Genomic DNA, 21,499 nt, shown 5'->3' on the forward strand with positions numbered 1-21,499 from the left:
CTGAATCGCTTTACTAAAATAAATAAAAGCTAAAGTTTATACACACGAAAAGGCTCATAATTTAACACTTCGAAACAGGCTTATAATGGCAGAGCACCCTATGACACGTAATTGTTTTTCCAAGAACTGATTACAATGCTAAATACTCAGAAACTGATTAAACGTTTTCTAACAAATGGACTCAAATGTAGACATCAAAAATATGTAAACCGTTTACCTTCTGTATCACGAACACTGCTACTAACATTGTCCCAGCCGCTGTGGCCGAGCGGTTCTAGGCACTTCAGTCTGGAACCGCGCTGCTGCTACGGTCGCAGGTTCGAATCCTGCCTCGGGCATGGGTGTGTGTGTGATGTCCTTAGGTTAGTTGGGTGTAAGTAGTTCTAAGTCTAGGCGACTGATGACCTCAGAGGTTAAGTCCCATAGTGCTCAGAGCCCTTTGAACCATCTGAACTAACTTTGTGCTTGTCAGAAGACTAATATCTTTCAAAAGCTTTGACTTGGTTAATAGCAGATTCCAGAACTTGTTGCAGATAAAATCTGCATAATGAGTCTTAACCATTCCAATTGCTGCAACAGTTTAGTGGTAAAACGGTTTTTCTTATCTATCCAAATGGAATTCACAGTTGAAAACACACTTTCCACAACAGCATTTCTGCCTGGTGAAGCGAGAGCAAAACTCCCATGTGTCTCTACATTTCTACATGCAGTACCTGTGATTTGAAGTGTATGAAATCCATCACACCATGACTTACTTGTTTCCAAATTAGTTTTTTTCCAATTCCTCAAGTTTCTGGGATACAATGTTGTTCACGCATCCAATCTCATCTGAAATGTTGCACATCAGTCTACTGTCTCAAGATTTATCATACAATTTAAAAGTTAAGCCCAAGAAACGGAAATTTTCAGTGTTACCCAATGAAATGATTTCAGAGGTTGAAACGGAGAAGTTCACTTTTCTAAACAAGTCACGAAAGTGTCATAAAATGAACTGACAACTGTCCCGTACCAGACTGAAAATGCCTTTCTTTTTCAAGTTAATTACAATTGACAGCTCCAACTCTTCAGCTGATTGCGGAACTGTGGTTCTTTCCAATTTTTGAAAACATTTCATTAGCTTTGTGTGAAATAAAGCCGAAGACGTGTCTGTGGGTTCTCAAATTGTTTCAGCAATTTGGGACACCTATCTTGAGAGAGAAAATAAGATTTCAAAGGTTCATGCATATCAATAACTCTTGTAACACCCGGCAACAATGACAACCATCTAGTGTTAATACTACCTAGAACTTGTTTGTATTCTGTATCACCGAAACCACGGAATGATTTGAGTCCCCATACACACAGCGAATGTAAATGTCAAAATACTGAAAAATTTAATTCACTACTTTTTCTATGTTAATTCTGCCCTTGATCTCCACTTGTACCACATGGACTGCACAACCAATGCCTTGAAAGTTAATCTCGAGAACACTGTTAAGTTTGGAATAACCATTGTTTATTCCTGCCCTCTTGTATTCACCAAATTTGGTATTGCAGTCATTTGTACAAAATGTGACAATCTTGTCAACCATATTTTTCTTTTTTAAAATATCCAGACTCAAGCTAGCTAATAATTCCGCCATTTCTCGACTAACGTTCTGAAGATGTATTACGTTGGATTGAACAACTTTTGTATGAATGAATTATCTAGTTAGGATTGTCACCAGCTTCAAGATTTTGTGATTTCATGCCTCAGCTATCACTCACACAGACGTACTATAAGTATCCTCAAATTCTGGCGCGGGATTAGCCGAGCGGTCTCAGGCGCTGCAGTCATGGACTGTGCGGCTGGTCCCGCAGGAGGTTCGAGTCCTGCCTCGGGCATGTGTGTGTGTGTTTGTCCTTAGGATAATTTAGTTTAAGTAGTGTGTAAGCTTAGGGACTGATGACCTTAGCAGTTAAGTCCCATAAGATTTCACACACATTTGAACATTAGGACTCAAATTCTGCGTGAACTTCGCGCAATTTGTATGGCTATAAAACGTTCATGAAGATCGACTCGCATTTTGTGTAGTTGTTCTCAAATTCGTCTCTGATAAGAAGAGCCATGCAGGCCGTAGAACGGAAAGAACGACCGTGTTTCGCGGTATGGAACCCAAACAGCACTTCTTCCGTAGTGGAACTTTTCTGTTCCTCTGTTTGTAGTTTATGCGTAGTTACAAAAAAGTTATGCTGCTAGAAATTCTTGCAGAAACTGTGTGCGCTGCGTTTTGTCGACATGTCCCCAATGTTCAGTGAAAAATACCAAACGACGCGGCGTACATTCTACCCTCGTACAGTCGTGCTTTTCTTAAAGAAAGGGGACTCTTCCTTCATGGTTTTAGAGGAAGAACACTTTCTTTTTCTCGTATTAACGGGCACGAGTTAGTTACACATGCAGGAAACAACAATGGAGCGCACTAAGGCGAGCTCTCCGAACCCAGTGTTTCAATTGTTGTCTACTTCTCATTGTTGTCTGTAAAACTCCGAGGACATCGTGCCGGTTGCATCTACTACAAATCTGTCATAAACAGCGAATAACTAATTCGTAATTCCAAATACAATTGAACATTGATAGCCCTATAACGTTCTTTCAACGAAAACTTGTTACATCTGTCCATTTCTGCAGTAGCAAATCATCGATACAAGTCGCCAAGGTCATTCATACGCCACTAGCAGTGAGCACGATGACGGAAAATCTCCTGTTCGGACCTCTCCTCATGCGGTGACCAAAATACAGCTTCTTCGTTCCAAGACTCATTAAAATATTAAAAAACCATGTCTGTGATGCTAAATTGATGTTAAAATAAATACAAAACACAAAATGAAGCAAAAAAATGTTTACTCCTGATGTCGAAGGAACGGGGTATTTGGCAACCCGTTGAATATCCTGCTGGACAACGGGATGCAGAACGAGAAAAAGGGCGGCCTCGTTAAAAAAGGGACTATTTAAGTCACCCCAGCCTACGTCCTAGTGCGTACGCGACTTAAAACGGCACCTGTCACTACGTTTACGTGAGACACATCTTCTGAAAGAAGAAAACTGTTTTTTGCTGTCTTGTTCACATATTAAGGTCTGAAGCGCGTTTGCTGGCGCGTGGAAAAGAGCTGTTACACTTTCTGATTTAGTCAGCACAATCGCTATTTCTGTTCAATCAGACGAGTTGTAAATAGTTTAACATTTACACTCATCCTTCACTGTACAAAAAGCCACTCTATCCATACCACCCGAAAATTTTTAAAAATAACGCGAATGCTGAGAGCGCAAGCACATTTCAGGACCGGTTGCTTTTACATCGGAGCGAAAATCGATTGCGGAATTGGAAAACTGGCAACTAGGAGTGGTTTTGCAGAACTAATTTTAAAGTATCTATATGACCACCCAGTAGTGGTGTTGGGAAATCGGTTTACGAAATCCGCTTTTGGGAGCCCCATGTGATCGGGGTTTGTGTCAGCAGCCGCATAGCGCGGTACGAGATAAAGCAGGCAGGCGGCCCGGCAGTGGCGACAGCTTACGCTTTACGCTTTACAAACGGGCCTTGGCCTTGGCCCGAGGTGTAGGAGTTTATATTACAGTCGTTCCTCCTGTTTCTGGTGATGTGATGTGGCCTCACTGTATGGTTTGTCCTCTGGTTGTCCGGTGTCTGTCCTGTCCTGGCTACTAGCATGCAGGCATACTAGTGGACTTTGGTGTTTTAGGTCTTCTTTGTCTCGCGAGAGACATTCTGCAGCGCTGTCTGCAGGTCTGCAGACAGCTTCCTCGTGCCGTCGCGAACCTCGTTCCTCAGCCGCACGACTGCGTCCTCTAGGATGTATCCCCAGTCGCGCGGCGTGAAGACCGGGTTCGCGTTGATGGTGTTGAGATCTTTCTTGGTGACGAACTCGAGCAGAATTGCCCGATGCCCGCCACGTATCTCAAACGGCCTGTGCGGGAGCGACGGCTTCCGTACCCCTTCCGCCTGGGCGAAGAGGTACGGGCTCTTTTGGGCGTTGAAGCGCCCATCCCGTACCACGGTGGCAATCTTCTTCAGCACGTTTGGCACGTTCGTGCTGTCCGGGAAGGGTAAGATGTCCGTGCGAAGATTGCCATCCTCTTCTTGCTTCCCCCTCTGTGTTGCCTTCCCGCCTGGAGCTGGGGAAGGAGAGGACGGTGCCACGTCCGTGGACGTCTCTCCGGTCTCCTGTATTGCTACAGGTTCCGGGGCGACGTCCGTTTGAGTGGCCACGTCCTTCTGCTACAGCTTCAGAACACGCAGCTCCTCGCGCAGCTGCTGGAGCTGCCGATGAACTTTGACAAGTTCTCCTTTGAGCGCGGCCCGTTCTGCCGCAAAGGCGGCTCGGAGGCCGGCCGTGGCGTCGTCAGTGGCGGCTTCTGCTTCGTGACGGCGCGGCTCGCACCCCTCGCCGGAGCGGGGAGGTAGGGCGGCCGCCGTGGCGCTGGACGCCGCCGCAGCGCGTGGTACGGCGGGCTGACGGCGTGACTCCCTGAGGTAGCCGCTGCTACGCGAGTTGGCGGCGTGTGGACCGCCGCAGTTCGGGCAGCTGCTGGCCGCCCCACGAGGCTTCGTGCAACTGCGCGTGTCGTCAGCCGCCGCGCACTTCGAGCACGCGACGCCGTTCTCGCAGTCACGCGCAGTACGGCCCAGCTGCTGCCACTTGTAGCACTGCTGAATCTTGCTCTTCTGCTGAGTGCGCTTGCGCTTTGGCTGCCGTTGGCGGCCGCTGTTGTTCCCCATCGCACGAATGAGAATTCCCGGTGCGGCTGCAACCTGCTTCCATTTCCGTCCAGCCGTGGCGTCGGGCTAGTGGCGTCGGCGTGCGCGAGCGACGGTAACGATGTGAGCCGCAGCGAGTCGAGCAGCGGAGTGCGGTGGCGACAGCGACGTAGACGCCTCGCCCGCCCTGCCGCAGCCGTTCCCTCGCCTGCCTGGCAACCCCGCCCCGTGACGTCATCGCCGGGTGGGGGCAGCCGCGCGCCCCGGCTGTCTGTGCGGCCCAGTTGTGTGCCAGGCGTGTAGCAGCGTGCGGCTCAGTCCAGCCTCGGCGAGAACACCAGAGACAGGTGAGGCGGGCAGCAGGGCGCTACTGGATTATGTGGAAGCGGCGGATGTTGTTGTGCACGCTTCTGTGTGGTTTGTCCCGTAACTCACGACAGGGCAACGTCAAGCAACTGCTGCTCCTGTCTAATACATTCTTACGTTAAAAAATTAGGATCGGTACGAACAGAGGGATGGCGAATAGTGTGTAGAAACAGCGTGTCTAGTGTTTAGTAATTTATTACTCGTTATTTATCGCCTTCTTTCAGTCGTTTAATCGCTGATAACTTGAGCGATAATAACGTGGAACGAACGGAAAATACCGCCACATTCGGCCGGGTACTGTTTCGATCTTCCAGTGTCGAATCCTGCAGAATTCTCGTACCACAGCTGTTGAAAACGAAAACCACGCGTTCCTAATTACGTCACTGCAAAGCAATAACCAATGGTCGTAGGCCGCAAGTATGAGAAAACCATCAAAATCAGCACTTGGGACTGAGGGAATTTTACTGCGACACGGCGTCTTCCGCCACCGATTCCAGACTCCAGCAGCCGTGGCTGCCTGTAATGCTGGACCGCCAGCCCGCAAGCCGAGAGCGATTGCAGGTCGCCTATGCGGCGGCTTGCAGGGTTGACAACTTGCTTTTCAGCATTTCGCTTAATTTGGCCGAATTCAAACATCTAAAATATTGTCGTAATATTCAGAGGTATAATCTGCCATTACGGTTTGCATACAGTGAGCGAAGTATCACAGTTGGAAAATTGGCGTGTCTGGACGTAAGGTAAGGTAACGCACAGGGCTGAAATACGCGGACGTTATTCAACAAGTACTTGACAATGAGCACTTCGCGAGTTGGAACACACGTTAAGAATATTTTCAAACCGTTCCTAAACCTTTTCTCGCTTACGCGCTCAACGTCAGATATTACACACTTTAAGTCGTCTGCAAAGTAATCAGACATCGGAAGTTGTTTTGTGCATGGGCATTCCGAATCCTGTGATCCACTCGCGATTGACAACACTTGGCGTCATGCCGACGTGCTTCCAGCGATGAAACGCAGCACTCGCGTTCATTTCACTATTTTTACAATTCTCTGGAGTTGAGGTTATGATGCACGAGCGATCTGTTGCTTTCCGCAACATCCTGGTTAAACTGAGGCGAAGATTTGGTTAGTAGTTGGCGACTTCTGGAGAATTTATCGTAATGTTTGTGCTTCGTGAAATAAACCTTTCGTATTATTTTTTATTGTTCCGTGACCTCTCGTTTGAGATTTGCTGATTAAACGGAAGTGATCACACGCCACACTTTTTTGCACTATACAACGCTTTGTTTGGCTGTTCTCGTGTTAATATTTGTCTAATAAGAGAGCGTGGTGTCTTGACAAAGCAACGCATCAGCGATCTTTGAGACGCGTCGTGTTCTCTGCAGCTTGTGTAGAAAAATTGTCGCAACCGTGCTTGCGCATTAGTCGTATCTCGTGTGACCAAAGAATGAAAGTGATTATGACGCTGTCATTTACTAACTTCCTTACTTGAGATTGAAATGACACGATTAAAGAGGAGTGTAATTTTTTATGTGCAGCCTATAACGACGGCAGAATTTGGATTCAATTTCTCATTTTGAGTGCTATAATTGCGAGCATCGAGGTAGATTTCTGTTACTAGTTTCCGTCAGAAGAGTGAATCACGCGAGAATTATAACATTTGTGGAGACATTTGCTGATTATATTTGATTGAAACCTGTAGTCAATACTTCGTTTAGCCACGTACTGTTACAGAAGCCTCACATGTAATTGACGGTAAGTCACTGCTCTGGTGTGACGGCCAGCCCCTGACGTCGCATTTACCGACACTTTGGCTAGACAAAGAGTCCTGAAAATGTGTGTCAGTTAGACTGCACATCGTAAAATGTGTATCAGTTAGACCGCACATCGTCATAAAACGCAAATTTGAATACCATAACTATAAATTGTTACTTTTAACTTCACATACCGGTAGATTATTTTTTGTAATGTAGGCTGTGGTGGAAAACTGATCTGTTGCATAGCCCGAGGCCTAGGCTAGTTGACAGGTTGACAGTATGGTTGTCAGCGAAGCCAAAGAAATGGAATGTTACAGCAACAATAATTCTTGCTGTGGCACGTATTTTACGCATGTTTGATTCTGAAGAGTTTTATGTCTGTTTTGACGTCGTCGTGGATGGAAATGTGGCTGGAAGCGGCAGGGTCAGTATTTTTCGGTATTGGGCAGCGTTCGTCCCTAGTGCAGAGGTACGTTTCAAGACGTTCGCAGCCTCTGCACGAAGAGGCGTCGGTGCAGCCGGCCAGCGCCGCGCGCGCCTGACACGTGAGCACGGCGCCCCGTGGGAGTCCCCACGTCCCGGACGAGTACAGACCGGGCTGTTCCGCCCACGGTTTTGTTTCGTTTGCTCCGTTTTACTGCGTCATACTTTTAAGTTCGTCTCAAAAGAAACAACACGGATCTGAACATTACTGCGCTTATTTGTGACGCGAGTAATCGGTAACTTCCAGTATGGCTTCTGAATGACGTAATGACAGGGTGTATACGACCCGGGACAACCGGGAGATTCGGAAAAAACCCGGGAATATTTTAGAATTCCGGGAATTTTTCATTGTTTTAGTTTTCAGTGAAATTTTTGTGTTTTCGGCTTCTAAGAAGCGATATTCTAACAAAGGATATAACTGTATCCCCCTTACTACAGAATAATACTGCAGCAATAAACGCTTCCCGCGCCCGGGTTCCCGGGTTCGATTCCCTGGGGGATCAGGGATTTTCTCTGCGTCGTGATGAGTGGCTGTTGTGTGATGTCCTTAGGTTAGTTAGGTTTAAGTAGTTCTAAGTTCTAGGGGACTGATGACCATAGATCTTAAGTCCTATATTGCTCAGAGCCACTTGAACCACTTAATGCAGCAATAAAAGATTAACGAGAGAAATCACGAAAATAAAACTTCAGTTGCAAAGCAAATGCGCCACATACAACAAAAAAACACAGTGCTCATACAAGCGTTTGCAATCAAGAAAATGTGTCAAAGGCTTTAGGAAGACTATGCAATGCTTCAAACAACAGATTGCCTCCGATCAGTGTGACGTCACAACTGTTTCCATACCGAGCGAGGTGGCGCAGTGGTTAGACACTGGACTCGCATTCGGGAGGACGACGGTTCAATCCCGATTTAGGTTTTCCGTGATTTCTCTAAATCATTGCAGGCAAATGCCGGGATGGTTCCTCTGAAAGGGCACGGCCGACTTCCTCCCCCATCCTTCCCTAATCCGATGAGACCGATGACCACGCTGTCTGGTCTCCTTCCCCAAAAACAACAACGACAACAACTGTTTACATTACATCAGTTTGATCACTTGCGAGTGGGATTATGCGCATGCGCAGTTGAGTCGCGTATGAGTTGTACATTCACCCGCTTCTGGCTGCTGAAGTGTGGCTGTTAGCTGTACAAGCAGTAGCAGCAAGCAGCCAGATGCTACCCGTAAAAATCGACAGTTTCAGGTGGGGCGGGGGGGGACGCAAAATTCATATTCTTGAGGGAACAAACCTTGTTTCACAAAGCGTCTAGCATCCAGCGCATGTTGGTCTGTCGATTATTCATATGAGTTAGAAACGCATTGCTGTTGATTTCTTAATATTTTTGAACGTATTCCAAGTTGATTTCTGAATGAATCATAAGTTGATTTTTGAATGCATGCATAGAGTATGTGATGTCTCTGCCACAGGAATCTCGGTCGCATTTAGGAATAAACTTTCCTGCAGACAAAAGCGGACAGGGCTATACGAGCTGAGCGGAATAAAGCCAAACGGGCGAATGCCAATAGCTGTTTGCTACGTGGTTGACGGGGTTTGCGAATGATCAGCTTTGTTATAATTACTAGCTAAATCCGTAGATTTAGACTGCCAGAGTGCAAATAAACGACAAACAGGAATAACAGTTTAAAGAAAGATTATATATTATCTACTCGGTGTATCTAAGAAAATGAAATTTTGACAGAAAAGCATGGTCAGATCGTTACACTTACTAGTGTACAGTCCGCAGCTAGCAGCCGCTTAAGTTAAATTCTGGGAGTAGCGCGGAAAACACGTTGTACGGATACGTAATAACGCATGACCAGAGAATAAACGCGGCATAACTAAACTGGTGATTGTGGCAGGGTTGGTGAAGCTAACCAGAGAATGAGTCTTACTTAACATTGCCAGGAAAAGTTACAGAATTAGTGATGACAAGGTTGTTCGTTGGAATGAGGAAGGAGAAGAAACGGGTACATCACACAAATTATGGACGAATATGCTAATTCCAAATTTACACAGAAATTTCATACTACTACTTTTCGATCTCATGCTTGAGAAGCTGGAGCGTATGAATGAAATGTGAAACTATTTCCTAACATAAAGTTTTTTGCTATTAGTAGGCGTAAGAGGCATAAAATTTTTTTTGTTGGTACTTCGTGAATTACATTCTGTCGTGCTATAAAAATGACTATTTCTGCCAAAACAGTCTTGGTTGCATTTTAATTTTTTTATTTTTCAACTACGCGTTTCGCCTTACTTAGGCATCTTCAGGTTGATCTTAATTTGATACTTCTTAGAACGATCCTTTAGATAGTGTAGCCAAAGGGCATCGTCAATACATCAGGCCAACATCGCCTTCGTTAAACTCAGTAAAAGCTTTTCTAGATGGACGCGAGTATGCACACTACCTGAGCCCCATCTCATGCTGTTACTCGCCGCAGCTTTCCCACGAGCTGCAAACGGCACCTTTTGAAGTGTAAGCGCCGGCGCACGGTCTTCCACACACTTTGTTGCGCTATTTAGGGTTCGCGGCTTGTGCCTGCTGTTGACTTCTTTGTACAAAAATCTCGTTCAGCCCCCCTCGTCCCCCCCCCCTCCACGGTTGCATCTGCCGACATTTGGTCAAATATCTCGCGTATTCCAACGCACGAAATCGCTTCCCTTGCCTTGTCGGCATTTTGGCAAGGCGGTGAATTCGTGATGTCAAGTGGTCGGCACAGTTTAAACTAGCTGCGTTTGTATTGATTATCCAATAATATTTGTGCACGTAATATTTTGGAAAATTCAGAATTCAGGAAACAAATGATTCCTGGTAGCCCTGTATTTCGCCTTCTGTCTGTCGTCGTCCTTTTCTACGCCAGTATGGTCACTGAGCCACTGAATTTATAATTTCGATCCGCTTGCTGCTTTCATGTAATGCCAAAAATTATTTTAATTTTTAGTCAGATCTGTTGAGAAATTTGTATTTGCGAATTCTTTGAATGACCTAGAAAATATTTGTACACATAATCTGCCTCAAAGAACACTCCCGACAATGTTTACAACCAGAGTACTCCTGTGCCCTTACTATTAATCACTGCACCGTCCAGTATTAATTCACAGAGTACAGTAGCATTTTGCTATTTACTGACCACACAGTGCTGCCTATAATGCCAGTACATTACTGTCGGGAATCTATCCGTAAGCAATCAACGGTAACGTAGACAAATGGTGAGTATATGCCTATTGGTATCGGACCCATATTACTCCTTTGTGGTACACACTTTAATTACGCACATAGACGGGACCAACGCAGTTTCGCGTGTGACTGACGTATACATAGACAAAAGACCCAGGTGTCGTTAATAGGTTGCGTTAAGAGTTTGAATTCTAGAATTGGATCTAGAGGTTCATTATGTGCAGAGTCAAGTACGAAAAACCATTGCACCAATGGCTTCATTCTTCTTGCAAAATAATACTGAGAAATTTGTCATAGTGTTTCCTAACACGTATGGTGAGCTATAAAAAAATGGTTCAAATGGCTCTGAGCACTATGGGACTTAACTTCTGAGGTCATCAGTCCCCTAGAACTTAGAACTACTTAAACCTAACAAGGGAACCTCCCCATCGCACCCCCCTCAGATTTAGTTATAAGTTGGCACAGTGGATAGGCCTTGATAAACTGAACACAGATCAATTGAGAAAACAGGAAGAAGTTGTGTGGAACTTTGAAAAAATAAGCAAAATATACAAACTGAGTAGTCCATGGGCCACACAGGCAACATCAAGGAGGACGTGAGCTCAGCAGTGCCGTGGTCCCGTGGGTAGCGTGAGCAGCTGCAGAAAGAGAGGTCCTTGGTTCAAGTCTTCCCACGAGTGAAAACATTACTTTCTTTATTTTTGCATAGTTATTATCTGTCCGTTCGTTCATTGACGTCTCTGTTGACTGTAATAAGTTTAGTGTCTGTGTTTTGCGACCGCATGGCAAAACCGTGCGATTAGTAGACGAAAGGACGTGCCTCTCCAATCGGAACCGAAAACATTTGATCGCAAGGTCATAGGTCAACCGATTCCTCCACAGGAAAACACATCTGATATGTTCTATACGACACTGGTGACGGCATGTGCGTCACATGACAGGAATATGTTGTCGGCCCACCTAACTTGTACACTTGGCGAATGGGTAAAAAGATTCTTCTACCTTGCCCGATTTAGGTTTTCTTGTGGATGTGATAATCACTCCCAAAAAAGTGATGAAAACATAAGTTTGTCACATAAACTGAAAATAAAAAATTAAAGTTTTCACTCGATGTAAGATTTGAACCAAGGACGTTTCGTTCAGCAGCTGCTCACGTTACCACGAGACCACGGCGCTCCTGTGGTCTCTGTGTCCTTGATATTGCCTATCTTACCATGAACTACTCAGTTTGTATATTTTGCTTATTTTTTCACAGTTCCACACAACTTCTTCCTGTTTTCTCAATTGATCTGTGTTCAGTTTTTCAAGGCCTATCCACTGTGCCAACTTATAACTAAATCTGAGGGGGGTGCGATGGGGAGGTTCCCTTGTAATTAACCTAAAGACATCACACACATCCATGCCCGAGGCAGGATTCGAACTTGCGACCGTAGCGGTCACGCGGTTCCAGACTGTAGCGCCTAGAACCGCACGGCCATTCCGGCCGGCGGTGAGCTATCAGTGTTGCTATTCATTAACTTGTAATTCACGTCTTAGTGACAGTTTACTTATAGTATCATTGGTTTCCTTGTGTAACATTCCGATTACAAGCTACGAAAGGCCACAGTAAGTGATGTAACGTTCTGTAAAGCACAGTTGGATCTCTACTATATCTCTAACTTGTACAGATAATACAATTAAATTTCGATACCACTCACGAATTATTCCATCTCTCGTGTTTAAAATGTTGAGTAGTTGGCAAATCTAGTGATAGTAAATATTGTTCTACTTACACTTTAACAAAATTCGGCCTCGAACTTCGCGCCCTCTTTCTTTCGTCGGGTAATTTTTTCCAACTCGAAGCATACATTTAACTGTCAAGTCGGGGATACAGTTTTAGTCCCGTTATTTATCAGTTTCAAACAGCTATTTCTCTTTATCTTTTCCTAGTGAGAAAATTAGTTTCGAATATGTCTTTGTTCGTATCGCCTGTGCAAATTATTTCATGTTTTTACTTCACATAAAAACTATGCAAATGATCATTAGCACCTAGACGGATGTAAAACAATTGATTCTGTGGTCGGTTACTCTCTGTTGCGGCTGGAAGAGAATCAGTTTCTTCTTCGTAATCTCTTTTGTGTTGGGGTCTTCCAAAGCATTTGTCTTTGAGACCTAAAATTAATTAGGAGAAATTCTAACTTGAAATGATAATGAGGGAGCCGATTTTTAATTTTCTTGTTAACAAAATCTTTCTTTGATGTTCATTATCTTTACAACAGTTTATCGTCGGCTGTGAGCAGGTGGCGGCAAAGCTAAAACAACGATAGTGAATAAAAATAAACAATGGAAAGAAAAATCCAGGGTCTCCTCCACGCCACATTCTTACACACAGCGGCGAGTCACGGCTTTCTGAGTAGAAAAGCAACTGCTGGGAGAGAACCCACGACCCCTGGCGTCGATTCAGCACAGTCAGGACAGAGGAGCCGACACGGCGGTCAAATGTTGTCCAAAATGTGCAGACACCACCCAGGAGGTCTTTAAAACAGTGGAATAACAGGTATAGCAGTCTCGATTCTCACAGTGCGAAACGTAATACCCAGTCTTTACACAATGAATGCCGCAGTTTTTATAAATGTGTTGTGGGTTGGCAGGAGAGCCAACACCGGTATGATTAGAGGAAGCCGAAAGGCACGCGTTTTAGCTCACGCAGGCGGGCGTGAGGTCTGGAACAGGTCAAGGAAATTAGACTTTAGCAAAAAACGGACGTAGATGGTGGAATACTTAACTTTAATCCATAAATGGTGAACATGGCTCTTGACGGTACATTATTCATAATCTCAATAGTAACTGGTAATGGCGCCTTGCTAGGTCGTAGCAAATGACGTAGCTGAAGGCTATGCTAACTATCGTCTCGGCAAATGAGAGCGTATTTTGTCAGTGAACCATCGCTAGCAAAGTCGGTTGAGCAACTGTGGCGAGTGCTAGGAAGTCTCTCTAGACTAGACCTGCCGTGTGGCGGCGCTCGGTCTGCAATCACTGATAGTGGCGACACGCGGGTCCGACGTATACTAACGGACCGCGGCCGTTTTAAAGGCTACCACGTAGCAAGTGTGGTGTCTGGCGGTGACACCACAAAATGCATGCAAGACTTTACTAACGTGAGTTTTCTCTAACGAAATATTTCCGACACGACTAATGAAAACTACTGCGGCATCAAGACTTGACAGTTTTGTGTGGTGATCCACAGTGCTGACCTTACTGTAGTTAGTTTCTTACTGTAGTTAGTTTGAAGGGGCAGAAATTAAACTTGGTGTTTGACCCCAAAGTAAGTGCAGCTTGCGAGGATGACGTCGTCATAGAGCGCGTCATTTTCCGCTGTTCTATTGTAAGAATTCGCACCTATAAGTACGCGTTTCCGAGGGTTCTTTTTTTCCTTGCACTCATGTTCAATACAAAGCCACTAAATGTGGCACCAGTACTCCGGTAGTATAAAACCGAGTACGGGACTGGTCAGTCTGTACTGCATCAACCAATCACAGCACAATAACAGCCAGTTACTAAGAACTGTTAAAAAATTCTAGCGCAAAAGTGACGGTTACTACAAAAACAGCTGCCACAAAATAATTTAGGCCCTCGTACTGGGCACAGCACAAGGGAACAGACGGAAGAATTTAAGTTCCTGGATGGATACCAGGGCAGCCAACAGTAAATTGAGCCGATGAAATGTACTGAATGGCCATCTGATACGAATTAATACGTTATGTACTTGCAACCTGTCAGCTTCTCTGTAAGACTGAAATCGAAATAACTGTGGAAAATACAAGCGGCCACCACTTCGAGTTAAAAGTACTTGTAGTACTGTAAGTGAAAATAGCCTTTAAGGATACGTTCGGAACGTAAGATTTCCATTGAGAACACGGGACTAGGGTCTGTTCTGTCGTTGCTAAAAAAGGCTGTGGAAGACTCAGAGGCAAGTGGAGGGCGAAACTGTTTATTCGGAATGCAGCGTTCTGTCACGGGAAGCGCTGCATGTGCTAGCATCTTGGAGAGAGAAAAAAAGGCAGGCGGGAGCGCCAAGGTCACGGCTTGCAGCGTCCGTTGCTGGTGGCAGTTGGTGCGGTTAGGGGGGGGGGGGGGGCGGAGGCCACGTGACGTCAGAGCCGCTGCCCCGCCACTTTAGGGAACAGTGGCTCGCGACGCGGCGCTCAGTTACATTCCTACATCATGGCATGTGTGTGTGTGTGTGTGTGTGTAATCTCTCAGGTGGTAAAAAATATTATGCCATATGTCAGTCTCGCTTACCTATTTGACAGTTACCTTCTAATTATTTTTCATAGTTGTTATGCTCGGAATTTACGTGATGTGTGCAATTTAATTCCTAGACCTTGATTCTGAGAATGTAGGCACTGTCTGGTTTGCGGCCTCAGGCCGTAAAATGCTGCGTAATGTGTGGCTGACCTGTCTAAATCCTTCCTAAACCACAAGACAGCGTCTTGTTGCATTTTCCAGTCTCGTCCCAAATGCGCTCGTCGCTGCAGACACGGAACATCGCATACCCAGTGACGTACTCGCCTGTACGACACGTATCACGTCCTGCTCTCTGAAGTGTGGAAGCCCCGTATACAGAAAAATGTTGCGACTGTTACCTTGAATTCAGAATAAAGAGCGGCAAGTACGGACTGCTATTGTAACTGAATAGCCTCCGAAAACAAGGTTGTAACCGCTATTTTGTCGAAAGACGACATGTTGAGAAACGTGGCTGTTGTACTTAAGGTTTATAATTTATATAAAAAACAGCTACCAGCCACATGTGGCTGGTAGCTGTTTTTTATATAAATTATAAACCTTAAGGTTGTAACCGACAGAAGTAATTTTTTTTTCCAGGAAGAAGCAAAACATTATATTGCACAAATGTTTGTACTTCTAAATCCAAAATTTTAATGAAACAATTCTACTGACTTCGTCATTTGACTGACAGGCACTTGTGAACGCCACACGTAAACTAACAAAATAAATAATGGATAAACTATCATCTTGACAGAGAACAAGGTTTCAACCTCACACATAAGTGTACAAGATTGTAACCAACAACAGTATACAAAGGATTGTATTTAACCACGGTATTCAACAAAATTTTCATATGAAACATTGTCAATACTAAATTGTTGTTGCTGTTGTGGTCTTCAGTCCAGAAACTGGTTTGATGCAGCTCTCCATGCTACTCTATCCTGTGCAAGCTTCTTCATCTCCCAGTACTTACCGCAACCTAAATCCTTCTAAATTAGTTTGGTGTTTTCATCTCCTGGTCTCCCTCTACGATTTGTACCCTCCATCTTGCCCTCCAATACTAAATTGGTGATCCCTTGATGCCTCAGAACGTGTCCTACTAACCGATCCCTTCTAGTCAAGTTGTGCCACAAATTTCTCTTCTCCCCAATTCTATTCAATACCTCCTCGTTAGTTATGTGATCTGTCCATCCAATCTTCAGCATTCTCCTGTAGCAACACATTTCGAAATCTTCTATTCTCTTCTTGTCTAAACTATTCATCGTCCACGTTTCACTTCCATACATGGCCACACTCCATACAAATACTTTCAGAAACGACTTCGTGACACTTAAATCTATACGCGATGTTAACAAATTTCTCTTCACCAGAAACGCTTTCCTTGGCAATGCCAGTCTACATTTTATATCCTCTCTACTTCGACCATCATCAGTTATTTTGCTACCCAAATAGCAAAACTCCTTTACTACTTTAAGTGTCTCACTTCCTTAACTAATTCCAACATCACACGATTTCATTCGAGTACATTCCACTATCCTCGTTTGGCTTTTGTTGATGTTCATCTTATATCCTCCTTTCAAGACACTGTCCATTCCGTTCAACTGCTCTCCCAACTCCTTTGCTGTCTCTGACAGAATTACAATGTCATCGGTGAACCTCAGAGTTCTTATTTCTTCTCAATGTGTTTTAATACATACTCCGATTTTTCTTTTCTTTCCTTTATTGCTTGCTCAATATACAGATTGAATAACATCAGGGATAGGCTACGACCCTGTCCCATTCCCTTCCCAACCGCTGCTTCCCTTTCATGCTCCTCGACTCATGTAACTGGCATCTTGTTTCTGTAATATTTGTAAATAGCCATTCGCAAACTGTATTTTATCCCTGCCACCTTCAGGATTTGAAAGAGTGTATTCCAGTCAACATTGTCAAAAGCTTTCTCTAAGTCTACAAATGCTAGAAACGTAGGTTTGCCTTTCCTTAATCTATCTTCTAAGATAAATCGTAGGGTCAGTATTGCCTCACGTGTTCCCGTATTTCTACGGAATGCAAACTGACCTTCCCCGAGGTTTGCATCTACCAGTTTTTCCATTCGCCTGTAAAGAATTCGCGTTGGTATTTTGCAGTCGTGACTTATTAAACTGATAGTTCCGTAATTTTCAAATCTGTCAACCCCTGCTTTCTTTGGGGTTTGAATTATTATATTCTTCTTGAAGTTTGCTGGTATTTCGCCTGTCTCATACATCTTGCTCACCAGATGGTAGAGTTTTGTCAGGCTCTCCCAAGGCTGCCAGTACTTCTAATGGAATGTTGTCTACTCCCGGGGCCTTGTTTCGACTAAGGTATTTCAGTGCTCTGTCAAACTCTTCACGCAGTATCATACCTCCCATCTCATCTTCATCTGCATCCTCTTCCATTTGTATAAAATTGTTCTCAAGTACCTTACCCTTTTATAGATCCTCTCCCTCAACGTTTCTGCTTTCCCTTATTTGATATAACGGGGTTTTCATCTCAGCTCTTGGTATTCATACAAGTGGTTCTCTTTTGTGCAAAGTTCTCTTTAATTTCCCTGTAGGCAGGATCTATCTTACCCCTAGTGAGATAAGCCTCTACATCCTTACAATTGTCCTCTAGGCGTCCAGGCTTAGCCATTTTGCACTTCCTGTCGATCTCATTTTATAGACGTCTGTATTCCCTTTTGCCTGCTTCATTTACTGCATTTTTTTATATTCATCAGTTAAATTCAATATTTCTTCTGTTACCCAAAATGGGTGTATACGAACCGGGAGATCCGGGAAAAACACGGGAATTTTTTAGAATTCCGGGAATTTTTCATTGTTGCAGTTTTCAGTTAAAGTTTTGTAATTTTGATCGGTAAGAACCGATACTCTACCTAAGGATATTACTGTTTCCTCGTACTGCAGAATAATACTTCAAAAATAAAACATAAACGAGAGAAAAAAAACGAAAATAATTTAAATTGCAAAGGAAATGCGCCATATACAACAACGACACCCAGTGATCATGCAAGCGTCTGCCAACAGCAGGCTTTAGGAAGACTATGCAATGCTTCATAACAACAAATTGCCTCCGATGAGTGTGAAGTCACAACTGTTTACATTATTTTCTTTTTAGCAGTTACGAGCGGGCTCATGCACATGCGCAGTTGAGTCGCGTTTGAGTAGGAGATTCTCCCGCTTCTGGCTACAGGAGCGTGGCTGTTGGCTGTGCAAGCAGTCGCAGCAAGCAGCTAGATGCTACCGGGAAAAGGGGGCGCCAAATTCATATTCTCGTGGGGAAAAAAACTTGTTTCACAAAATGTCTAGCATCCAGCTCACGTTGGTCTATCGATTATTCATAAGATTTTGAAATGCATCCGTGTTGATTTTTTAACATTTTTGAACACATTTTAAGTTGGTTTCTGAATGAATCATAAGTTGATTTTTGAATGCATGCATAGTGTACGTCATGTCCCTGTCAGGAGAATATTCGTCGCATTTAGAAATAAACTTCCGCAGACCAAAGGGAACGTGACTATACAAGCTGAGCGGAGTAAAGCCGAACGGATGAACGCCAATCGCTGTCTGATTATGTGGTTGACTGGGTTTGTAAATGTTCAGCGTTATTAGCGAAATCCATAAATTCAGACTACCAGAGTGGAAATAAACGACTAACAGGAATAACAGGTAAGAAAGATTATGTATTATCTTCTCAGTGTATACAAGAAAATGAAATTTTGACAGTAAATTTTTGGCCAGATCGCTACACTTGTAAGGACCAATTGTATGGTCCCTGGCTAGCAGCCGCTTAAGTGCTATTCTGATAGTAACGCGGAAAACGTGTTGTACCTAATAACGCCTAACCGGAAAATAATCGCGGGATAACTAAACCCGTGATTCTGGCAGGGTTTGTGAAGTTAATCGCCGAACAAATTTTCACAATGGCAGGAATAGCTACAGAATTCTTGATGACAAGATTGTTTGTTAGAGCGGGGAAGGAGAAGAAACGGGGACATCACACAAATTATGGAAGAATAAGAAGATTCCAAATTTATATAAAAATTTCATGATACTGCTTTCGATCTCGTGCTTGAGAAACTGGTGCGTATGAATGAAATGTGAAACTATTTCCTAACATAAAGCTTTTTGCTTGCAGTAGGTCTTATAGGCATTTGATATTGGTACTTCGTGAATTATATTCCGTCGTGTTGTAAAAATGACCATTTGTGCCAAATCAGTGTCGTTTATTTAGTGTGTGTTACAGAATTGCTGCAATATTAGAAAGGCCTATTTTGTTTTATCTATCAGTGACAAAATAGACTTAATCAGATCGAAAAACCACACCATCTTGGCTATGATTTGTGTTAACAGCTGTTTCAGTAGTAGATAATGATATTTCGATTTTTCATGTAGCAAAACGTTTGACGAACTTTGATGAGGTAAGGACACCATGTAAAGCTGTAGCAAGGTTACAGAGAAAAAAATGCTAGGAGCTAACGATTGAAGAAATGTGTACTTTCTTGTTTATTGGTTTTGTGTATCCTAATATTTAATGTTATGTCCCACAAAACAGCAAGTTATTAGCTAATAGAGAATAAAGAGTGAAAATTTTCAGAAGAGATCTTACTCTCCCTTTTACAAATAATCACGTTCACTATTAATTGCGAGATTTATGAAAAAAAAGGGGGGCAGGCTGTCGAACGGGCCGACTGGGGGCAGGAGAGGCACAACAGGACATTTCAATTTCCACTGTCCTGAATATAGTTTGATGGCATCCATTACAAAATACACACGTTTCAATGAGAGTGAAATACAGTGACGTGCTATAGAAGAATAATGAATGAAGAGGCGTGGCAATGCACTTTGGCACACTTCAGACCATATAACATGTCTTACATTTCCTCGAACACATATGTTTTATGTTTCAGACTTTTCAGAAAGATGTACGCCACAAGATGTAGATATTTTTGAAAATTCGATTTTTTCGTATTGACCCGGTTCGCAAATGTCGTAGATCCGGGGCTGATGCGCAGAGCAGTCTGAGTTATGGTGTGTAGTCTCCACGTGACCCGTCTTTACATTTAGTGATTCTGCTGTTTCCCCATCGTTTACTCTCACGTCAAATGAAAACAAAACGGATGTCTGTGGCCGGGAGCTATCAATAATTACGGAAGGCTAAAATATCTTATTAGTTTCAGATTTTATTTTATTTCCACCTTTCTGACAGTCAAGCATTAATCACGTTGCAGAAAAATGTAGTTATTTTTGTCTGTTTGCTAAAGAAATTTGATTTTATTAACCTTTTCCGCAGAGGCAGTCAATGTACTTGAAACGAAATTCCACAGTACTGGCTAGTTTCAACTGGTTGCTGAATTTCAAGTGCACGTTTTCATCTTCTAGCACGTATGACATTTTGCCACAATTAAGAGCCAGACATGATATAATACAGTACTGGTGCTCCAATAAAATTTACATCCCGAAAACCACACTGAAAAGCTTAGTATCAGGTCGAGGCCTACTTCATTGGGAATCTGGACATTGGATTGTGCACTTTAAATGTGCACATTTTAGTGTGGTTCACGAAATTCCGATGCTCTTGCAGTAATCTCTGACGTCTTGTTTCTTTTATGACATAATGTGTGATCTTTTAATGTTTTACACGTACGCACATACGGGCTTCCTACGTCATGGTAGCTGCGCAAGCGCGGTGTCGCGTTATCTGCGCTCTCTGGCAACTGCGGAAACGAACCTGTTTCTAACAGGTCGCGGGAAAATATTGCGAATGGTGGTTTGAAAAGCGTTACTTTCAAAGTAAATATCCTTTTACGTAAGTTGAACTATGTGCAAGAATGTACCGTGAATTTCTTAAATCAAAGAGCGTTTGACTCTCATTTAAAAATCAACTCTTCGATGACGATCCATTTAAAACAATTTCGAACCCTGAAGATCAGACATTTACGTCATTATCAAAAATTTTACTGGCACATTTGTGTGATATATCTTAAAGTGTAACAATCGCACAAAAGATGAACAGTATATGCGAAAACTGTAGCTTCTCTTGTAGCTTGAGACCACTATTATATGTGGAAGCTTTGCTTTTCTTGTAGCAACATTATGTATATTAATTTAAGCTATTAACTTTCCCTGTTTGTGTGTTCACACTACTTAACAGTGACGTTGCTGTTGGCTGACTACATCACGTGTCCTACGCTCTGAATATCCGCTGTAAACGGCTGGCGAGATCACGTGACATGAGCTGTGACTGCCTTACAAAAGCGCATCGCAATCTCGATTTCAATGATTCGGAAAGCAACATGCGGTGTTTGGTGGAATTCCAATGTATACTTTCGTAATACGAAAATACGCAGCGTGCATGTTGCTGCACGTTAGACATCTTTCCAAACGTGTTTTTTCCCCCGTGAGTTTCGTTTTCTAAAGTGCCAGGAAATTCCACGCCCGTGCATAAAACCATAACCATCCAAAGGATTGGTAAGTTTTACAGTTCCGAGAGAAAATATAGTGTCACTTAACACGGAAAAAGTGTGTTTTCACCCGGGAGAAAGAGTATTTTTAACCGGGAAATCCGGGAATTTGTTTTCATTGTCCGTGTATACGCCCTGCCAAGGATTTCTACTAGCCCTCGTCTTTTTACCTATTTGATCCTCTGCTGCCTTCACTATTTCAT

General features: G+C 43.5%; 1 protein-coding gene across 1 annotated transcript in view; it reads left to right on the forward strand.

The window, feature by feature from the left end:
- Positions 1-4,737: 4,737 nt before the first annotated feature.
- Positions 4,738-21,499, forward strand: part of LOC126232139 (poly [ADP-ribose] polymerase tankyrase-1-like) — a 77,391-nt gene continuing 60,629 nt past the window's right edge. The window contains exon 1 of the mRNA XM_049942446.1: positions 4,738-5,080. The gene's annotated coding sequence lies outside the window, so the exon portion shown is untranslated. The remainder of the gene's footprint in view (positions 5,081-21,499) is intronic.

Source organism: Schistocerca nitens, unplaced genomic scaffold, assembly GCF_023898315.1.
Source record: "Schistocerca nitens isolate TAMUIC-IGC-003100 unplaced genomic scaffold, iqSchNite1.1 HiC_scaffold_450, whole genome shotgun sequence".
In the NCBI taxonomy this organism is placed as follows: Eukaryota; Metazoa; Arthropoda; class Insecta; order Orthoptera; family Acrididae; genus Schistocerca; species Schistocerca nitens.